This window comes from Streptopelia decaocto (genome assembly GCF_964273445.1).
Source record: "Streptopelia decaocto genome assembly, chromosome: Z".
In the NCBI taxonomy this organism is placed as follows: domain Eukaryota; kingdom Metazoa; phylum Chordata; class Aves; order Columbiformes; family Columbidae; genus Streptopelia; species Streptopelia decaocto.
The window spans coordinates 72,561,498-72,580,317 of NC_138657.1; the positions used below are offsets into that span (position 1 = coordinate 72,561,498).

General features: G+C 50.1%; 1 protein-coding gene across 2 annotated transcripts in view; it reads right to left on the reverse strand.

Annotated features, from left to right (window-relative positions):
• CNTFR (ciliary neurotrophic factor receptor) overlaps window positions 1-18,820 on the reverse strand; it is a gene marked incomplete at its 3' end in the record, with an annotated part of 212,776 nt that overhangs the window by 150,987 nt on the left and 42,969 nt on the right. For both annotated transcript variants that reach the window (XM_082074844.1, XM_082074843.1), the window contains exon 2: window positions 7,010-7,122. The remainder of the gene's footprint in view (window positions 1-7,009; window positions 7,123-18,820) is intronic.

Consider the following 18,820-nt stretch of genomic DNA (forward strand, 5'->3'; position numbering starts at 1 on the left):
AGCACAGGGACACCACCACCTCCCCAGGCACCCCTACCATGGGTTGGACCCAGCTAGGGATGAAGGGTGCTTAGAAGGAAGATAAGGCCTCACTTTTTAAGGAGGCCTCTTCCTACTGATACCATCCAGCATACAGGGTAAAAAAACCTTCAACAACTAAAAACCTGCAACTCCCCCAACAAAAAGCAGCCTGCAGAAACACCTAACAACTCCAGGTGAGAGAAACAAACAGAAGTATTTACAGCACCCAAACTCAGACCACCGGCTGCTCTCCAGACCCCATGGCATGCCAATGCACTGGAGATTCCAATTCCCAGGCTTCACCCACGCATCCCGCTGCAAGACACGCTGATTTCTGACACTCATCCAGCCTCCCACTTTGTTTTATTTCAGCCTGGTGCCCGACCTCCCCCTCTCCTCTGGGTACTTTTCCTGCTGCCGTTTGTTCCTGTCCTTTACAGCTCTGCCTGCTGTCACTCGCGTAACCCTGCCTGTTTGGTAATTTGTGGCAATAAAGTGTCACTGTGGGGAAAAAATACAGCATCACAGCAGCATATAAATCTCTGATCCATAAATTGTGCTGGCCCCCACGTGTGTGCCCCTCCTTTTCGATGTAAAGTGCAACAATTTAGGGCAAGAGGAAGAAAAAAAGAACTGGTAATATGTGATCTTACTGAAGGGCAGCACTGAGCCGTCCTCGTTAGGGGCTGTAACGAATGCTAAGGGGCTGGTGCGTGCTGTAAATCACCCTGGTGAAATGGGGCCTCAGTGGAGGCTTCCTAGAGCTACCCAGGGCTTAAAAGGAGGCATCCTAAAGGGGAAAATAATACAATAGACATCGCTAAGGGGGGCCATCAGCGCTGAAGCCTCTGTTCCCTGTGAACAGCCTCGCTGGTCGTGAGCAAACGTGACCCTGAGAGCTTCAAGGCCATGGAGAGGATGCAGGTGTGTGCAGCTGAGCCCCCCGCTCCTCTTACCACCCAGATGTGGGATCCTGCCCATCTCCATCACCGCTGAAACACCTCTGCCAGAGGAGCCCCACCAGCACCTGCCCTGCTTTGAGGGCAAAGGGGGACCACAAGGAGAGGGGTCTGTGCTTTTTTGCCCCATCTCTCCAATGCAGCAGGTCCCTGCTTTACACAGCTGTATGCTCACGCCTATGCTAACAACGGCTCAGAGTCAGGACTAAGTAAGGCAGCTCCCACCCCAAGGTAAATGCATGCCACATTTGTGTCCCTGTGGTCCCCAGCTCTTCTGTGCAGAGCATCGGGCACCCACCACCGTGGTCCTCCGGGAGCTGCGAGACACACAGAAGCCATGACAGCACCTTAAACAGTTTAAGAGCAAGTACCGTCCCTCTTGCTGATGGTTATTTCTTTTAACGGGAAAACACTGCTTGCCTCCATCAGAGCCCTCATTTACTGAATAATCATCTCGGTCACACTGCAGCTCAGCATCCCGGGACAGCTGTAAAAAGTCACCTCCAGCACTACTGCTGCCTCTCTCCTGAGCTGCAGCTCCCATGCCAGACCCAGCAAACAGTCCCTCTCCCATGCCCATGGTCCTCAGCACACTGGGGTCTCACCCAACACCCATCACACAGAACAGCAGGAAGACTTGCAATAAAGCCTTCTCCTGACACTGACATTTTTCTTGACATCTATGGCCCACCTGAGCAGCTAAGTAACACTCCTGTGAATATAAACAAGCGGGGGAAAGTGCATTCACTAGACAGATAGCTTGGGGAAGAGCCATCACCTGCTGAAAGCCCATATGTGGTTTTGTAACAAAGGTATTTGCTTCCTGTCTTGCCCACTAGTCAGAGGAATATATGACTGAAGCTCAGCAGCACCCTGGAGACAGACTAAAACAGAGCGGAGAGCAAGGGATGCTCGGAGTGCTCTGCAGGAGCCGTGCAGACGAACACATTATGAACACCCTGGGGAGGAGAAATCTCCTTTCTCCCAGGCTCAAGAATGGCATAAAGCCAAAAGCCATCATTCAACTATCCTGCACCTAATCAAAATAACGTGTTAAAAAACAAACAAAAAAAAGGTCAAGTTTTGGTCCCCAAACCTGCCCATTGACAACTCCTTCCCTCCTACAGTCACTTATTGTGAAATCCCAGCCCATTGCCATGGTGTGGTGCAGTGCTTGGGCACAGGGACACCCAACCCATGCCATTGTGGGTCCCAGCAGCAAAGAGGGACAACAGCACGCTGGCAGAGCCAGCAGCTCGCACAGCGCTCAGACCACATCAACACACTGCTCCTGGTTTTGAGAGCCCCAAAACAAGACACATGTTGATTAACTGGAGCATATTCATCAGAGGCTACTGAGGTGGTCAGGGGACATGTTGAGAATAGTGAGCCATGCTCTTTGCAGCAACACAGAGCAAGAGGATGAGTGGCAGCGGGCAGCTGCTGAAACAAAGGGTTCCCCCTGGATGCAAGGAGAAACTTGTCCCCCTCAAGAACCCACCAGCACTGGAAGAACAGTGGCTCAAGCATGAAGGGCCTTTCAGGAGCAGGCTGGATAAAGCCCTGAGCAGCCATGTCTAGTCTCAGTCTTCTGGTTAGTGCAGAGTCTCTGCTGGACTCAGGATCTCCAAAGTCTCTTCCAAACTGGATGGTTTTGCAAGTCTGTTGTGAAAAACTGTGGCTGCAATAACACATCAGGCCACTGCTTCTCAGGGTGATAACTGACGGAAAACCAGCACAGCACCTTTACAAAAACACTCAAAGCTAGACAGGATGAAGTCTTGCTCTTCTCCAATTCCCAGTTTCATGACTATTGTGACAGAACAACATAGGGAAGGAAATTAAGAACTACTCTTATATTAGGAGCAAAGACACTCCTTCACACCAGGAATGGAATCTGGAGCTGGGAACCCATTTCACCCCACCCTTTCTACATCTCCTCAAAAATCATACACTCACTGAAGATGTATGTGCACATACACTGCAAGACCAGTGCTAACTTGGCCTAAGGAACCACTCTGAACATGCAGTTTACATGGCTGGTGCTGATTCAGATGTCCTTGATAGCATGTGAGGAAGGAGGAAAATGCATGAGACACAACATGGAAGTGGCCTCAGGCTGCTGCTTGGAAAATTTATGGTAAACAGTAGGAAAAAACCTCTTTGCTGGGAGGGTGGCACAGCTGAAGGCCAGGTACCCCAGGAGTTGGGGGATGTTCATGCTTAAGCCATGAACACTCAGCTAAACAGCCACACTGGTCTGATGCAGCACTGTTGGCAGTTCTGCGCAGGGACCTGAGGTCCCTGATTGTTTGCAAAGATGCAAGAACAAGGTGAGAGATTGTTGGTCAGACTTGATCTTGGTCACTGACTCCACAAGCATCTACAAGACCCCTCAGCCACTTCATTTTTCCCATCTAAAAAGCAGGTCCCTACTTGGAGGAAGGGCAAAGCCCACCTAGACACAGTACTGCCAACAGCTGTGCCTGGGGAGGACACACATATGACAGAAGGTAGAACAGATTCCTTGAGACCCAAACACTGCAAAACACGCAGAAACTGCACAACCAAGTGACAGCAGCACAGCTTTGGCAAGACATCTGTCCATTTATAAATAGAGCTCAACCGTGTGTCCTTATCACGGAGCTTTGATGTGTTTGGGGAGAGTATTTTTTTCCCTTTCTCTGTCGAGTCCCAGGCAGCGCAGATAATGGGCTTGGATCGATCCAGCTCAAGTATTACTAAACTTCCTACCACCATGGCAGCGTGCCAGCCTCAGATAGGACAAGAGAACATGTGTCTGTTCAGAGCCAACCACAAGAAGCAGGCAGAAAATTGCTTTAGACGTAAAAAAAAAAAAAATAGGTGCTTTTTGCAGATTTGTAGATCAATCTACAATGTATTTTAGAGGTTTAAGAAAGTCAATAGAAACAAGATATATCATTGCTGCACAAGAACCTGAGAAGTTGTATTTCTATTTATGCTGCTGCTAGCACTCCAACCGCAGGCTCGTTTTCCTGCTGCTCCCTGCCGCGGTCCCGCATCACTTGTTCTGCCGCAGCAAAGTTGAGGGAAGGGGCTCCCTCCGCTGCTGCAGCTGACCACCACGTTTGTTTTCCCAGAACAACCTAGCTCTGGGGCTGGTGGAGGCCTGAGATACCATAAAAAGTGTCACCATTGCACCTCGTGCCTTGCTTGGAAGCGAGAGGACACAGGGACTGCTGGCAGTGGCCAGGATGACCTCCCACAAACTGTCATTTGTCACCTCAGGTGTCCATCCACGTGGGCTCAGAACACAAGTTCAAGTCAAGTCTCTTGGGATGCTCCAGACAGGGCTTAGATGATCCTTTGGGACTTGTTCTTCAGCTGCAAAGGTCAGCAGCCTGCCCTCTGCAATCTCATCCCCAGTGACGTGACAAGCCAGTGACAGACACATCTGCCATGTACCTACCTCTTGCTACGACCACGGCACAACTTGGAGAGCCTTGCACAGATCCCCGTTGTAAACCCTCTGCCCTCCCAAGCATTACAAGGCATATGCAGAATTTTTCTCCCCCTTTATTATTACTATCCAGTGAGCCACATGACATGTCTTATCAAACCAGACCTAAATCATGGCTGACCCTCCCTAGATACTGTGTAATGCATCAGCCATTAAACATACAATTAGCCTACATTTACAAATCTGTAAGAAGCTGTCACCGGCCATCCATCACTCACAGGCAGGACCGCTCACCTCCTCCTGGCAGAACCTTTCCTAAGGAGCCACCAGGAAGTGAATCCCCCTGGAACCAGCTACATCCATTTCCCAGCCTTTATGAGGCACAAAAAGCATCTCCTGGCTTTCACACACTGCCTCAGAGGGGGAAGGTTAACTTGTATCTGGGCTGAGAATAGCTGGCTGCACACCCTTGGTGACCAGGCAAAGCCCCTGTGCTGTGGGACGCCCAGCTCCAGTCGTCCTGCCCTAGAGCCCAGCTGGGCATGGGAAAATAGGTCAGGCTACAACATGGGAAGCAGAAAACAGCTTTCTGCCCTCCCTGCAAGGTTAAAACATTTGCGAATGCCCGCTGCACACGCCATCCGAAGCCCATCAGTGCTCCCTTGGGGAGCACACCAGGGCAAGGAAGCCCATGGCTGTGATGCAGGACAGGGACCAGCAGCTGGGGCACCAAGGCTGGCAGAAGCACCAGCCTACTTCCACTCCTCTGACCCCTTTCCCAGCCCTCTGCCAGGCTCGAGATTCTCCAACAGCACATCACTGGGGCTGGGCTTTTATTCCTCCACTGCCACGTACGAGCAAGCGCCAGGGGACATATCATTCAGCAAAGCCAAGGAAGAAACAAGCAGCATTAACCGCTAGCATGTGTGTATGGAGACCCCTCATAAACTCTTTTTTTCCCTCGCTCCCATCTGCTTTGCTCTGGGCCACTAAATCCAATTCAGCAATGCTCAGAGCTTGTACCTAAGCTGCGACACATTTGTCAGATCCCTGACTATACCCATGGCTAATTTTACAACACTAATTTATCTCGCCATATTATATCGCTTTCATTTCATCCCCCTGGATCCCATTACTGCCAGTGTACCTTGTAGCCAGCATGTAACAGTAATTGGTATTATTAGTGACGTACCCTCCTCGAGCTGCTCTATTTGCAGAGCTGTGAGGAGTCTCGTGGGTGGGTCGGTCCGTGCTGAGGATGGCGATGGGAGGGGTTCTTACCCCACGTCACCCCACAGATACCACCACTGGGCAATGCTGCGGGCAGGGTTTTGCTGCTGCAGAGCATCTCTGCACCCCCAGACCCTAGCCCGCTCCCCAGTGCAGCTCTATCAGGTGCTGCTCACCCTTGTGATCCCTTAACCTTGAGCTTTTAACTCCAGAGCCCACATCCAGCTTTGCACACAGTGAGCATTTCTGTCCTTGCCTGTGGCTCAGAGAATACAGGACTCTGCCAATCCAGGGTGAAAGAGGCTGCAAAACACCCCTGGGATGCACAATGTAGGGCAAGGGGGCAGGGAAGCTGCACAGGAAAATTCATGAGACTTCATGCTATTTTGGCCAACAGTTTCTCCTCTTCAGTGTAACCTATTGCTTCTCCAAGATCAATGTAATTAAAGTCATGCAGTTTTAGCTAAGTAGGAGGCTGTGCTATTCAAACGGTGACAATTTCCACTTAAGATGTCCTTGCCTGGCATTTAGAGACTTGTTAAATTTTAATTCATCATTTTAATTTCTCGAGCGCAGCACCAGCAAGCACTGGCTTCCCCAGCACGGCTCCATGAAGTCTGCGTTCTCAAATTGGGCAGCCCCATCCACAGGCCCCTTCCCTGCTCCAGCAGGGTCCCCGTGCCTTGAAAAAGATGATCTCGAACCTCTTCTCAAGCTGTGTTCTCACAGCCTCATACAAAGCACATATGCAACAGGTCTCAGAAGTAGGGCAACACCTTGACCATGGCTGGAGATGGTGGTGGAGATGCAGCCCTTCACAGCAGAGTGGAGCCCAGGGAAGTTCATCACATCCATGATGCTGCAGCCCCCAGCGCAAGCAAGCGGAAAGAACATCCAGCAGAACTGAGAGCTTGAAGTTGTGCTTGACTGTGAGAGGTGGCACCTCACTTCCCACCACGAAGTGGTGCTGGGTGACACTTACCTGGTCCACAGCAGTTCAGCCATCATGGGACCTCCACTACCCCAATTAGACCACGCATCCCCCAGTTGCCCTAAGGGCTTTCAAGCAGGAGCACCCTCTACAGAGCAGCCTCCCATGTGCAGTCCGTGATGTGTATTTTCCAAGCTGTTCATCCAAACCTGGCCCTCTACAACCTAAATAACCACTGTCAGCATCTGCCCTCTTCGCACAGCAGCCATGGGACTGCTCACACACCAGAGCCAGAAGCAGCCTTTTGCTACACCTTAATAAATGCCATCCCAACCACAAGACACATGGCATGCAACCCCACCATGGCCATCTGGCCCAGAGAGCAGCAATCGAGGTCAAACCATTTGAACAAGTGTTTTAACCCACCTCTTATCTCTCCACCAGTCCAGAGTCCTTGGGGCGTCCCCAATTTCTCATCAACGTCCAGGAGAATTCTTCCAGCTGCTTGACCAACCCTCGCTGCTCAGATCTGGGATTTTCTTCAACAAAACAGAAGAGACAACCTGTCAGGTTACCAGGTGGAGCTCTGTCATCACTTTGGATTTAGAAAACAACCAAGAGAGAGGGCATCTGTTCTCCAGCCCTCATGGCTGGGGGTAGAGCGAGCAAACATGAAACTAGTTTAGACGAAGAGCACTCCCACAGAAGCATCACAGTCCAACCCCAAAGCACTCATTTACTTAATTATTTTGATTTAGAGCCATGAAAGGGGAGACAGGAAAAAAAAAATAAAGCAGCTTGGAGCATCTCTGACCTTTAAAGACAGAGAGCAATGATCCCCAGCCAAAACAGCACAGCAGCACTGAAACGTCAGCCCAGGACCAAGGCATTTGCCCACAAGATCTTGCACTCCCTAAACCCTAATCCTGCAAAGCCTCACACACGTGTTAAACTGTGTGGGGAGAGGCCAATCCGACTGAACCTGGGAGTGTGAAGAGGAAAGCACGCATGTACGGCTTTGCAGCACGGACACCGAGGACTGGAAAGGGACAGCGACTTTCTTTGCTACGTCTGACATGCTGCCTAGTGAGATGGAGTCCGAGGCATTGCTGAAACCAGCAGTGCCTTCAGCTGCAGCAGCAAATATGCTTTTTGTGTTAGACAAACAAATTATTAGTTGAGATCAGCGCTCATTATATAGCTCTTGTGGCTGAGCTTGTCCATTGGTCCCTCTCTCCTTTTTAAATGATTTGAGGACAAAGAAAAAAATCTTGTGGTTCTGTGTAGTTAAAAATAGGAGCCAAAATCTACTGGCAAGTGAAAAGTCTGGGAGTCACTCCTGCAGAGACACTTTCCCGAGGGCGACAATTACTCCAAACCTAGAATACCACGTGCTTTAATTGGCACCTGACCTGGAGCCAATGAGCTCTGTCAGAGCCCTCCCCAGGACCACATCTAGAGCCCGGGCAAGTCAGCGGGAGGATGCTACAGAAACCCAAACTACAACTCCCATCCACCCCTCACCTGCTTACAAAACCTAAATAAATAAATAAAACCCCCAAACTCTGCTGGGTGCCTGATGGAGAAACCCTCATATGCAAAGCACTGGGAAATAATAAAAAAGTTTTCCAGAGCTTAAAAAGGAGGGAAGCAGACTGTTTGTCATGCTGGCAGCCTTGGCATGCCACAATTTATCATGCTTGTCAGGTGTCAGCCACCAAGAAATTTAACTCCAGCTGCCTCGAGCCCAACACCCGCAACGCCCCATCACTCAGAAGCTGCTCTGCCAGGCACCCGGAGCTGACAAGTGACTGGCAAGGAGAGGAGATGGCTCCTCCCAAAACCTCCCCTTGCTCTGCAATGCAAATGCAACTTCTTTGTTTTCTTTTTTTCTTTTTTTTCTTTTTTACCTGCAGATGAAGCAGAACAGAGGAGACCAGGCTGTAGCAAGGGGTGAGGTTCATTTGTCACTACCCGGCAGTGACCCGTTGGGGCCGTCGCTCCAGCTTGGCAGGGATTCGACAAGAAAGATGGGTTTAGCACCAAGTAATCTCAGAGATGTTTCTGCAGCATCCTCTGCTCAAGCTGTAATGACGTGGTTCTCACAGGGACAGTGCACTATGCTGGGCACAAAGTACCAAATCCCAGTGCTTTTGCTGAGAGATGTCCCCAGAAGTTGCTCATATGCAAAGCATGGACACCCTCTGTGCCCTGTCCCAATGGGACGAGACAGCCCTGCCACAGGTCCAGCAGCCCAGGTTTCCCCATGGAAGTCAAAGCATGAATTTGCTTTGCTTCTTAAGAACCCCATACAGAGGTCAGATTAGGTTTTGGAGGAGCTCAGCATGCCCAAAGCAGGTCACCAACTGCAGGAAGTGGCTCAGGGCATGAGCCACCACAGTGACAGCGGGAAGATCTGTGAGCTAAAACTGCCCCAAAAACATGAGACAGCCTTGGCCACAGCTCAGGAAGGCTCATGTAAGGAGCAAATAAGCCACAGAGCAGGGACAAGTCCTGGGGCAGTTCCTTGCAGGAGAGCTTGCACCAGCCTTGAGCTCCCCCAGATCACCAGGACTTAAGGTTGCAGCAATGCTACAGTCAGGACACTTAATCAATGTCACACTTGCTTTATAGGGCCTGGCTTGGCTTCCCCCAAGAAATACTCTTGTTTTGGTCATTTCTGTAGCAAGAAGCTGAGTTGCAATGCAAAAGCACTAACTGTTTAAACTGGTCCCTGCAAAACTCCGGAGGAAGCCCAGCACTCACTCCATGCTGCATGCCCCGCATGATGCATGCTGCATGCCCCGCATGATGCACGCTGCATGCCCCGCATGATGCACGCTGCATGCCCCGCATGATGCACGCTGCATGCCCCGCATGATGCACGCTGCATGCTGCAGCAGGGGCTATGGGATAACCAAACTACTTACTGAAAAAAAAGGCAAAACTAAAAAACCCACGAAGCCAAACACACCGCGTTTGCCAAAAATCTTTCTTGCCAGGGCTATGTTGATCAGGGATCAGTGAGTTTTACTGGTACCAAAAGAAGGAGCACACAGCTTCCCAGAGGCAAGCCATCCCATGCAAGAGCTGGGGCGTAGGTTTTGCAACCACACGTGCGCAGACCAGCACAGACCCTGCTGTGGGAGCAGAGTGGCCACCACCTCCCTGCACACAATATACGTCATGCACAGCAGCGCTTTTCAGAGGCTTGCAACTTGGCGAGAGGAAAGTGGATTTTCGTGGTGTCAGCAACAAGCAGATCCCTGACACCTGGCTGAAAACCTTCCCCACAACTATCAGACATGGTCTCGCAGAGCACTAGAGTTTCTTCGGCACAAAAACCTGTGAGAATTTATCTTTTTTTTTTTATCTTTTTTTTTTAAGCTGTGGATAAACTAATGCCTTTTTCTCCCCAAAACAGTGCTCTGAGAGCAGCTTAAAACCCTCTTTGCTAAAATTTTCCAAAAAAATTCAGCCGGAGGCAGAGACATGTGAAGTTTCAGTCCAAATGGTTAAAGGCTGGCGTAGTTTCAAGCAACTGAAGACAGGGGCTTATAATCAGAAGTGTCAGGCAACCTTAATTATATTATTTCCTGAAGGAAATAGTTTTCCCTGCTGAAGTCCAGAAGTTATTAAAAAAAGTTGACCTCACTGGAACCAATCAAGATGGAGACAAGAAGCCTGTGATGGATTTTTAAGGCAGGAGAGTTCACGCATCTGCGTTTTCGAGGGTTCAGGATTTTAGGACAGGTGTTCCCGCACAAGCCTGGCCCTGCAACAGCCCCATGGCCAGAAGCCAGGATGTCGAACCCCCTCCATCCGTCCTCCCAAAATCCCCCGGGCAGGGGGACATGGGAGACCCACAGGCCCAAGGAAGGCGCTCACCAGCACCCACATCAATCCTTTCGCCAATGTGAGCAAAGAAATAACAGCCGGCTGCTTTGTAGCAGTCAGGAGCACACAGGCTTTTTGTCTGTCTCTTCCCCTGCACCCATAAATAAAAGTGACAACAACTTTATTTAGGATTTCTTCCAGTTAAGAGGGGATGGAAGAAAAGTGAAAAATGAAATTGCAGCTCAGTGAAGGCAGAGGGGGAGGATCCCGGAGGCACAGCTCGGGCTGTGCTGCGGCTGCAGCAGCCTGGGCTGGTAGCAGCCCTCACACTCCCAAACCCAGCACCTCCTCATCCTCAGCAGTGCACCAGTCCCCTCTGTCCCTTCAGGCAAAGAAAACCCATCCCACCCACCCCTGCCTCCTACAGCCCAACAGCTCCCCAGTGCTACTCAAGAGGCTCAAGCATCTGGAAGGAGTCAGAGGTGGAATAACTCTGCCTCCTTTCCTCCAGAAAAGGATAAAAAACCCCTTCCAATAATTCAGCAGAAAGAGTCACCTGTTCGCACATACACAAAGCTTGTACTTGCAGGATCAAGATCAGCCCCAAAATGCATCTCAGCCCTGTGCAGCTCGCCAGCATGGCGGAGCGGTGAGTGCATCTCCACCAGCATCCAGTACCATGGCAGGTCCTGGCTGTTTTGGCTATAACCTCCAAGAAGTCTTTTGCAACTGAGGAAAGACCTCCTTTCTATAAAAAGCATGGAAGGACACTCAAAAAGCAAGAGAGGAGGTGAAGGCTGCTCTATAAGAGGGCTGAGCACTCAGCAGAGCTGGCCACAGGCAATGCCCCAGCACAGGGAAACACAGCCAGGGCTGAAACATCCCCTGGTCTGGTCTCATCCAGCTCCCCGCAGCATCTTCCCAGCAGTACAGCAGCTCCTGTATCACAATGGTATTGCAACACACTGTGAAAAACAAGCTCTGTTTCAGCCTTTGTGCTGCTAGTCCCACCTCTGAGCTGGAGCTATTTGACACACAGGAACCCAGTCCCCAACAAGAACCATGCTTACAAGCTAGACTGGAGGTACGCCACACACCTACACCTGCACACAAATAAAACGCTCAGGGCAGGCATGTAGGAAAAGAGACCCACCATCGCTGGAGATGGGTGCCTACCCCATCCCCAAAGGTTCAGGGTGGAAGCTGCGTGCAGCTCCCTGGGGAGAGAGGCTGCAAGTGATCTCATGGGTTCCTTCCACCACTGCCCTCTCCACTGCCCTGAGTCAGAGATTGATGACAGGCCATTTGTCAGCACCGGTGGCATCATCACCAATCTCATTTCTGAGCAGACATCTGACCTTGCTTGCATCCCCGAGACCTGTGTTACCACACGGCTCATGCAGCCTCCTGACAGCTCCCTGGGGACACAAGGCAAAGCAGGGGACTGGGCTGTGACACTGCTTGATCATCACTCAGGATGCACAAGACAAACCTTCCAGCTGCAGGATGAGTGGGAAGTGGTCATAGGCTTGTCCCACTGCCCTGGCACCCAAGCAAGGGCCTCCCAAGCTGGACACTGGATTACATTATGGGGAAAGGAGACCTGTCCCAAAGATTAGGGCTCAGGCAAAGCCAGTCTTGTGTGAATATCAGCAGAGGGGAGGAAAAATTAAAAAAAAAAAGAAAAAATAAGATTTTTTTCCCATGCCTGCAGCATCCTGTGTCTCAGCCCCACGCTACCCAGCCAGCCTGGGGGTGGTTCAATGTGCAGTACCACCCCAACCTTCTCCACAGCCAACCATGACCCAGGCTGAATTTTAACTCAGACCTTGCTCAGTGAGGACACCAGTTAAATCCAGACATGGATCCATCCTGCATTTCTGAGCAGAGCTTGTACTTGTGTCCTGCCGAGCAGGAGCTATGCCACAGCGTCCAGCCCCGCTCTGTCCCAAAAGAGACCGCATTGTCACCGCACATGTCTAACTACACAATTGCCACTTGAACACCACACACAGCTCTGGTCCTAACACCTCAGAAATGGAGTAGTGAGACCACAAGAGGTACAGGAGAAGGGGAACAAAACAGCTTCTGCATCAGGGCACACCAAACACACTAAGACTTTTGAGCCTGGGAAGAAGGAAAGGGAAGGAGGAGACAGGACTTAGCCAAAGGACCTCAGGCTAAACACAGTATTGGCCAAACTATGATGCTTGAACAGCTCCTTGCTACATGGTAGAAAACAACCAATTTTAAAAGAAGCAGGGAAAATTCAAGGTGAACAGGTCCTCTGACAAATCCTAGTCCCGGCACAAGCTTTGCCACAACCCAACCCTCAGCCATAGACAGCCAGATGCGGGGAGGACGGCATTCCCACTGGGAGGGATGAGACAACCACCAGGACGGCTCTTCCTTTGCACTGAGTCAAGCCAGGCCCAGCTCTCATACTTCTCATAAGAGGAACAAATTAAAATGATGTGAGACTGGGAAAAGACACACTCAGTTAAGATGAAGAAATCAGTGCTATTAAACATCATTAGAATAATATGCCCGGGAAGCTTCATAAAAGGAGATATTATATGATTGAACGGTCTCCAGACCCTCATTTTACACAGACCCAAAACACCAACAGAGAGTATCTTCTAACAGCCAACTCTCACAACTACCGGAAGGGGTTTTTTTTAGTTTTGTGTTGTGTTGGGGTTTTGTTTGTTTATATGTTTTCCCAAGGAGCTTTTTTTGGGTTTGCAATTGAAACTACAATTCTTTTATCTCCTGAGGGGGGAAAAAAAAAAAATTGTTTTTCATTAAGCTGAAGCAAATGGCATTTTTGCTTGTCAAAAACATTTGACACAACTCTGACAGACTCAACCAGACATATAAATAAGAGATTTAAATCCTTCTGCTTCAGAGCTTAAGAAAAACCCACTGTCAGTCTCGTGCCAGTACAAGATTTCTCTTACGGGTCACGTTCCCTAGGGGATACCAGCACCATCTCGGTGCTGATGCTGGCTGGGATGGAGGGCAGGTACCAGCCACACCAACCCATTCCCGCAAGTAAAACCCCACCAGTCCATGGCATCCCAACTGCAGGCTGCTGTCTCTGAGGCTTGATCAGCCTTACTCCAGCTCAACAAGCAAACAGCTGGCTCAAGTGACAGGGAGATGAGCGGCATTGATCCCTTCCCTCTCCTGCCACCATTCGTATCGGATAATGGCATTGACTGAGAGGTGCTGGATGCTTTCTTTCCTCAGCCATCTGGGCTGTGCATCAGCAGCCTCGGGACCTCCTTCCCCATCCGTTGTGTCAGCGACACGGCCACAGACACTGTGACAAGACGCAGAGCGGCATCGAAGCCCATTTCAAAATCCTTCTATCCTACTCAAGCCAGGGAGGCTTATCTGCATGGATTTATACTGTTTGCCCCAATATTTAGCTACTGAGCTGACTAATCTGCGCCACTGGGGTTTTTCTTGCACACAGAGGCTGGGCAATCTACATCATTCATCATTTAGATTAGCTATTGTCTTAATCCTCTTTAAACTACTGTATAATACATAAGGGAATGGATGTCCTGTATGCTTGGGATACACATAAAAAACCCAGGCTAAAGCTCAGATACTTGGACAGAAGCTAGAATGACAGATCCTACCAAGTCACAGAAGAAAAAGGAAACCTGTTGCACCCCCTGAGAGCTGGTTTAACAACTTCTTGCCCTCTCCACCCCAGCAGCCTGTAATTATTTCCTAGCCAGCTTCCTAAAGCAACACATGGCTCTCCTGCCCTCTTCCCTCATCACATCCCCATTATGAACTGGGGACCTCGAGCTGTGTCAGCCCATGCAACATAGTCTTGCTAAAGCTGTTGTCCCAGGGAAAAGCACCTCTGCACCCCAGGAGCTTGGACATATCCCAATCCAGTGTCACCCATGGACACGCTGCTCTCAGAAAGGCAATGGCTCTGCACAGCCCCATGTCGTGCTTTGGGCCCTGCCTTGCAAACAAGTAGGCTCGGGTCAAGGATTAATGTCCCGCTTTGCTATCTGGGATCATGCCGTGCATCACTGCGGCACCCGGCGGGAGGACAAACAAAGAACAGGTTTCTTTATGGAAACAGCAAGGAGTTTGGGGGGAGAAGCGGCAGGGATGGGGTGTGCAACAAGGCAGTAGCAAATGAGGCTTTAGTGCGTTGCCTGCCAGAGCTGAGGGAGCTAATAAACAGACAGATGAGAGCTAAATTGTCTTCTGAACCTCTGTATCAGTATTCACATTACAGAGGCTGCTTCCAGCAATTCCAGCGTATTAATAATAAATGCTACATAATTACAGCAGACTTGCTTTTGTCCTCTCTTCCTGTTTTCTGTCAATGTCTGCTTAACCCTCTGCAGCCCACAGCCAGCTCTCCACCAGCACCAGCCCCTCTGCAGGTGGCACAGCCCTGGCATCACCGGTGTCTGGGGATGCAGAGGCTACAAGGGGAAGTAAAGGAAAGCTCAAGTGCTGACGCCAGGCTGCAGCGATCACCTTCTACCTGTTGAAGCTGTGACAGTGTTGCTGCAGGGCATGAAAAAGGAGTGTTTGGGGCCTCCGACTCAGCCCCAGGGTGGGATGAGTTGAGGTCCGTGCAAACAGCATCTCCACAGCTCTGAGGAACACAGAGTCACTTCTTAACAGCAAATAGGGTTTATGGCCTCTCCTGGTTTTAATCTCTCCCAGGCTTGCAGACAGAGCTGCCTTCCCTACAGAGATGTTTTTGGGGTGTCTCCACCCCAGCCCACTGGAAGCGCCCCTGCTGCACCCACAGTCACAGGGCTGTCGGTGGTGACATCTCCCCGGGATGCACAGCCAGGAGCAGTATCACCACACACTGCTGGGGGCTGGCCGTGGGATCTGGGGGAAACCCAGAAGGAGGCAGCTGTGGGAAGACGTAGAAAATGACCCACAGGTCCTGAGTCTGGCACCCAGGTAAGGAAGAACAGAGTTTTTGTGTAACCAAGTCCCAGATCAAAACACCTCCAGTTTGAGCAGTGCTGCAGCCACCTCCCAACGCTCCCATCTCATTCTCTGCAGCAGCAGCATCCCTCAGGCACAGCCATTCTTCCGAAGTATCCTTTTTCCTAGGCAAGCCATACCAGAACACCATGCCCTGTCTGACCATTTCATCAGCTGATTCAAATGATGTTTACATAGCGTCTGGCACTTTTTCCCTGAATTTTAGAAGTGTTTCATCCAATCTAGCCACAAACTGAACACTGGAACCTGCTTTGCTTCCCACAGGACTGTCTCTGTGAGCATTCTTTCCTCAGTTGCAGGCAAAGAGCATCAGGACTCTGGAGAAGGATCCACATTAACAGTGCAATAGATGTTTACAGCAGAGCACAAGTTTAATTTGCACCTTTCAGGCTAGCTCTCTCTTTTCTCAGCCTTGCAGGGAGGCTGCCATGCCCCCTAACATGGCTTCAATAATAGAAGAGAACAAATACCTCAAATGGGATTTCTGTGAGAAGAAACCAACATGCATAACAAAGCATGCCTGCCTTCCAGTGCAAATTAACTCAGCTTTTGCCCTGACTGCAGACCTTTCTAGACACAAGATGGTAGGGGGAACACCACGAAACTCAGACACAGAGCTCTCTCTGCACAGAGAGAGATCCTCAAATACTAAGGGAACACTTGGCTCAAACTGCTGAACGTTGAAAAGCCTTAAAATGGAAGATAAAACAACTCAAATCCAGCTACACCACTGACACAGGGAAGACAAGGTTGGAGTGATATAGGCATGACTATCCCTCAGACAACAGTGTCCCACCCAACCTGCGACACACACAGCATCCCTCAGCACCGGCATCCTGCCACCGCTCTCGGATGGTTCCCATGGCTGCGTAGATCCACTTTGTTTTCTGTGCCATCTACTCTGCAAGGTGAAGCATAGACACACTTTTCCTCCCTGTACATGTCATAGTAATCTTTTTGCAGTTCTCAGAAAATGACACAGCCACCAGTTGTTGAGGAAAAAATGCTGAAGAAAGAGAACCACAGTTCTTTTCTGTCCTACACTGACCAGTAGAGATGCTGAGAAAAGCAAGAGGTAACAGACCATGCAGGTGATGGGATGAATGCACAGGACAGGAGCCCTCTGGACCATTCACATGGAGTGGGCATGCCAGAGAAGGATGGAGCAGAGTAGGGTGGGCAGGAAAAAAGAGTTATTGTGCTGTTATCATGCTCTTCCTTGCAGGACAGTATGAGGAAGGCTACTTTGAAAGCAACATTGCTAGTAGATAGCCGTGGGATATGAGGAAAACCAAGTTCATCCCTACTGGGGGGCCCTTGGCAGGTCACATCGCTGTGGTCTGCCTCGCTCAGCAGGGCGGCCCCCATTTCTCCACTGCAGGGACCACTGCTCCCTGTGCAAAAGGCACTCAGCAGCCCCGAGTCCCCACTCGCTACCGTGAGCTGGTGCGGCCAGAAAAGTAATAAGCTATGAGGAAAGGGAAGGGAAACCCACCAGGAGCTTCAGGGAAGATGAAATGTATCAACCCTAGAAAGGAGGATCCTGAGCTGGGCTGCAGCTCTTGAACACACATAACCACCCAGACAAGCATCCTGTGCTGCTGGAGGAGCTCCTGCGTGCAGGGGGAAGTGACAGCCCTGCCAGTCCCTTGCAGCAGGAGTACTGCAGGCGTGGGAGGACAGTGAAGCACCCCAGCTGCTCTGCATGCCCCCCCTCAACAGGGCATACCCAAGCCAAGCCCAAACCCTCCCAGCACAAACATCGTAGTGCTAGAGAGTAACGTAACATTTGCCCCAGGATTATCAGCCAGCACTCCTGGATGCAAAGGCAGAAAAGAATTAGGCTTCTGAGCCTCCAGGCTCACCTCCAGGACAGCCTGCATTACACTCCCCTGACAGGGCTGTTCCCCTGCTTTCCAGCAACCTCCATGTACAAACCCACACCCCAAATCTCAGGATACTCCCAGGCAGTTGATGGCAGCACGTTGCAAGCTGCATGAGCCTCTTGTGCCAGCATCCTCTACAAGCCATTTCAGAAAAAAAAAAAAAAAAAAAAAAAGAGAGAAAGTTATTAATTACAAATTAAGCTGCTAATTGATACTAAGCTCTGTTACCTCTAGGGGAAACAGAGGCAGAGCTGTGCCCCTCACACCACAGCTCATGGATTGCAACTGCGATATGAGAGGCTTGAGCTCCCCAGGAAAGCTGCCAGGGACACAGCTGCACTCCTTCCAGCTCGAGCTGCGCACACCAGCCCAGGGATATCTCAGTACTTCACTTCTTCCAGCCCTGACCCACCTCTAACCACTATGACAAACAAAGGTTCAAACACAGTCTCCCAGCTGACAGTCAGACCCAAGTGTAAATACCAAGTCAGCATCCACAGGCACCAGCAACTGCCTCCACTAAACTTTTTCTGTAAAATGGGAGTCACAGGTGACAACCCCAGGTGTCCCACCAAACAAAGATCTCCTTGCTTGGAGGGGATGAACAGTTTCCTTGTCACACTAGCAGCACTTAAAGGTTTGTACAGCAAGAGGTCCCCATTCTGCTTCACTCTATGCAAACTCCTGCACAGGACAAGGGGATGAAGCAATGCAAGAACCAACCCATGCCAGACAGGGAAGATCAGGTCAGCTGAGATCCTAGAGCTGAAGGATTCCCTCCTGTCACGAGTTTCTCAGCTCTGCCTCTTGGAAAGTGCAGAAACGCAGCACGTAATTACCTCCTCTATTAATAAGTTGCAGGTAATAAGTAATTAAATAGTTATATTAATAAATAATGAGTATTAATTCTTTAATAAGGGAAAGTAAAATCTGAAGTATTGCACCCCTTTGCCCCAGCTTTGAAGCACACACAGGAAGCTCCTCTCTTGCACAGGGAAGCTCAGGACTTGCCCATGCTGGACTGACCTGCCTCGTGCTGGAGCAGGACCAGTTCTGCTGGGTTTGGCCACCGAGCAGCCATTGCTGAGGTCTCCATCCATCCACTCTTGCGCCGTCCATCCGCTCTTGCGCCGCCCTTCTCCTCAGGCAGCTCAATTAAGTCTAATGAATTACATCCAGCCCAAGTCACGAGCAAACGCAGGAAGACTTGGCAACCATGGTGCTGTGCAAGCAGAAGGTGAATAAATAAAATTGACTCACATCAACAGAAAACTGCGCAGTGAAGCTTGTTGGAAGATGCCAATTCAGTGATGGAGATACTGTAGTGAAGCATCTGTTTGGGTGACTTTGTCTCAAAAGGAGGCAAAAAGAAAATGTAACAGAAATCAGTTCTACCTTTAAATAGGAAAAAAACTCCTGAAAAGTTTTACGCTATTTCAACATTTAAGGTTTTTTTTTTTTTTTCCTGTTGGTGTGTTTTGGTTGTGTTGTTTGTTTTCTTTGG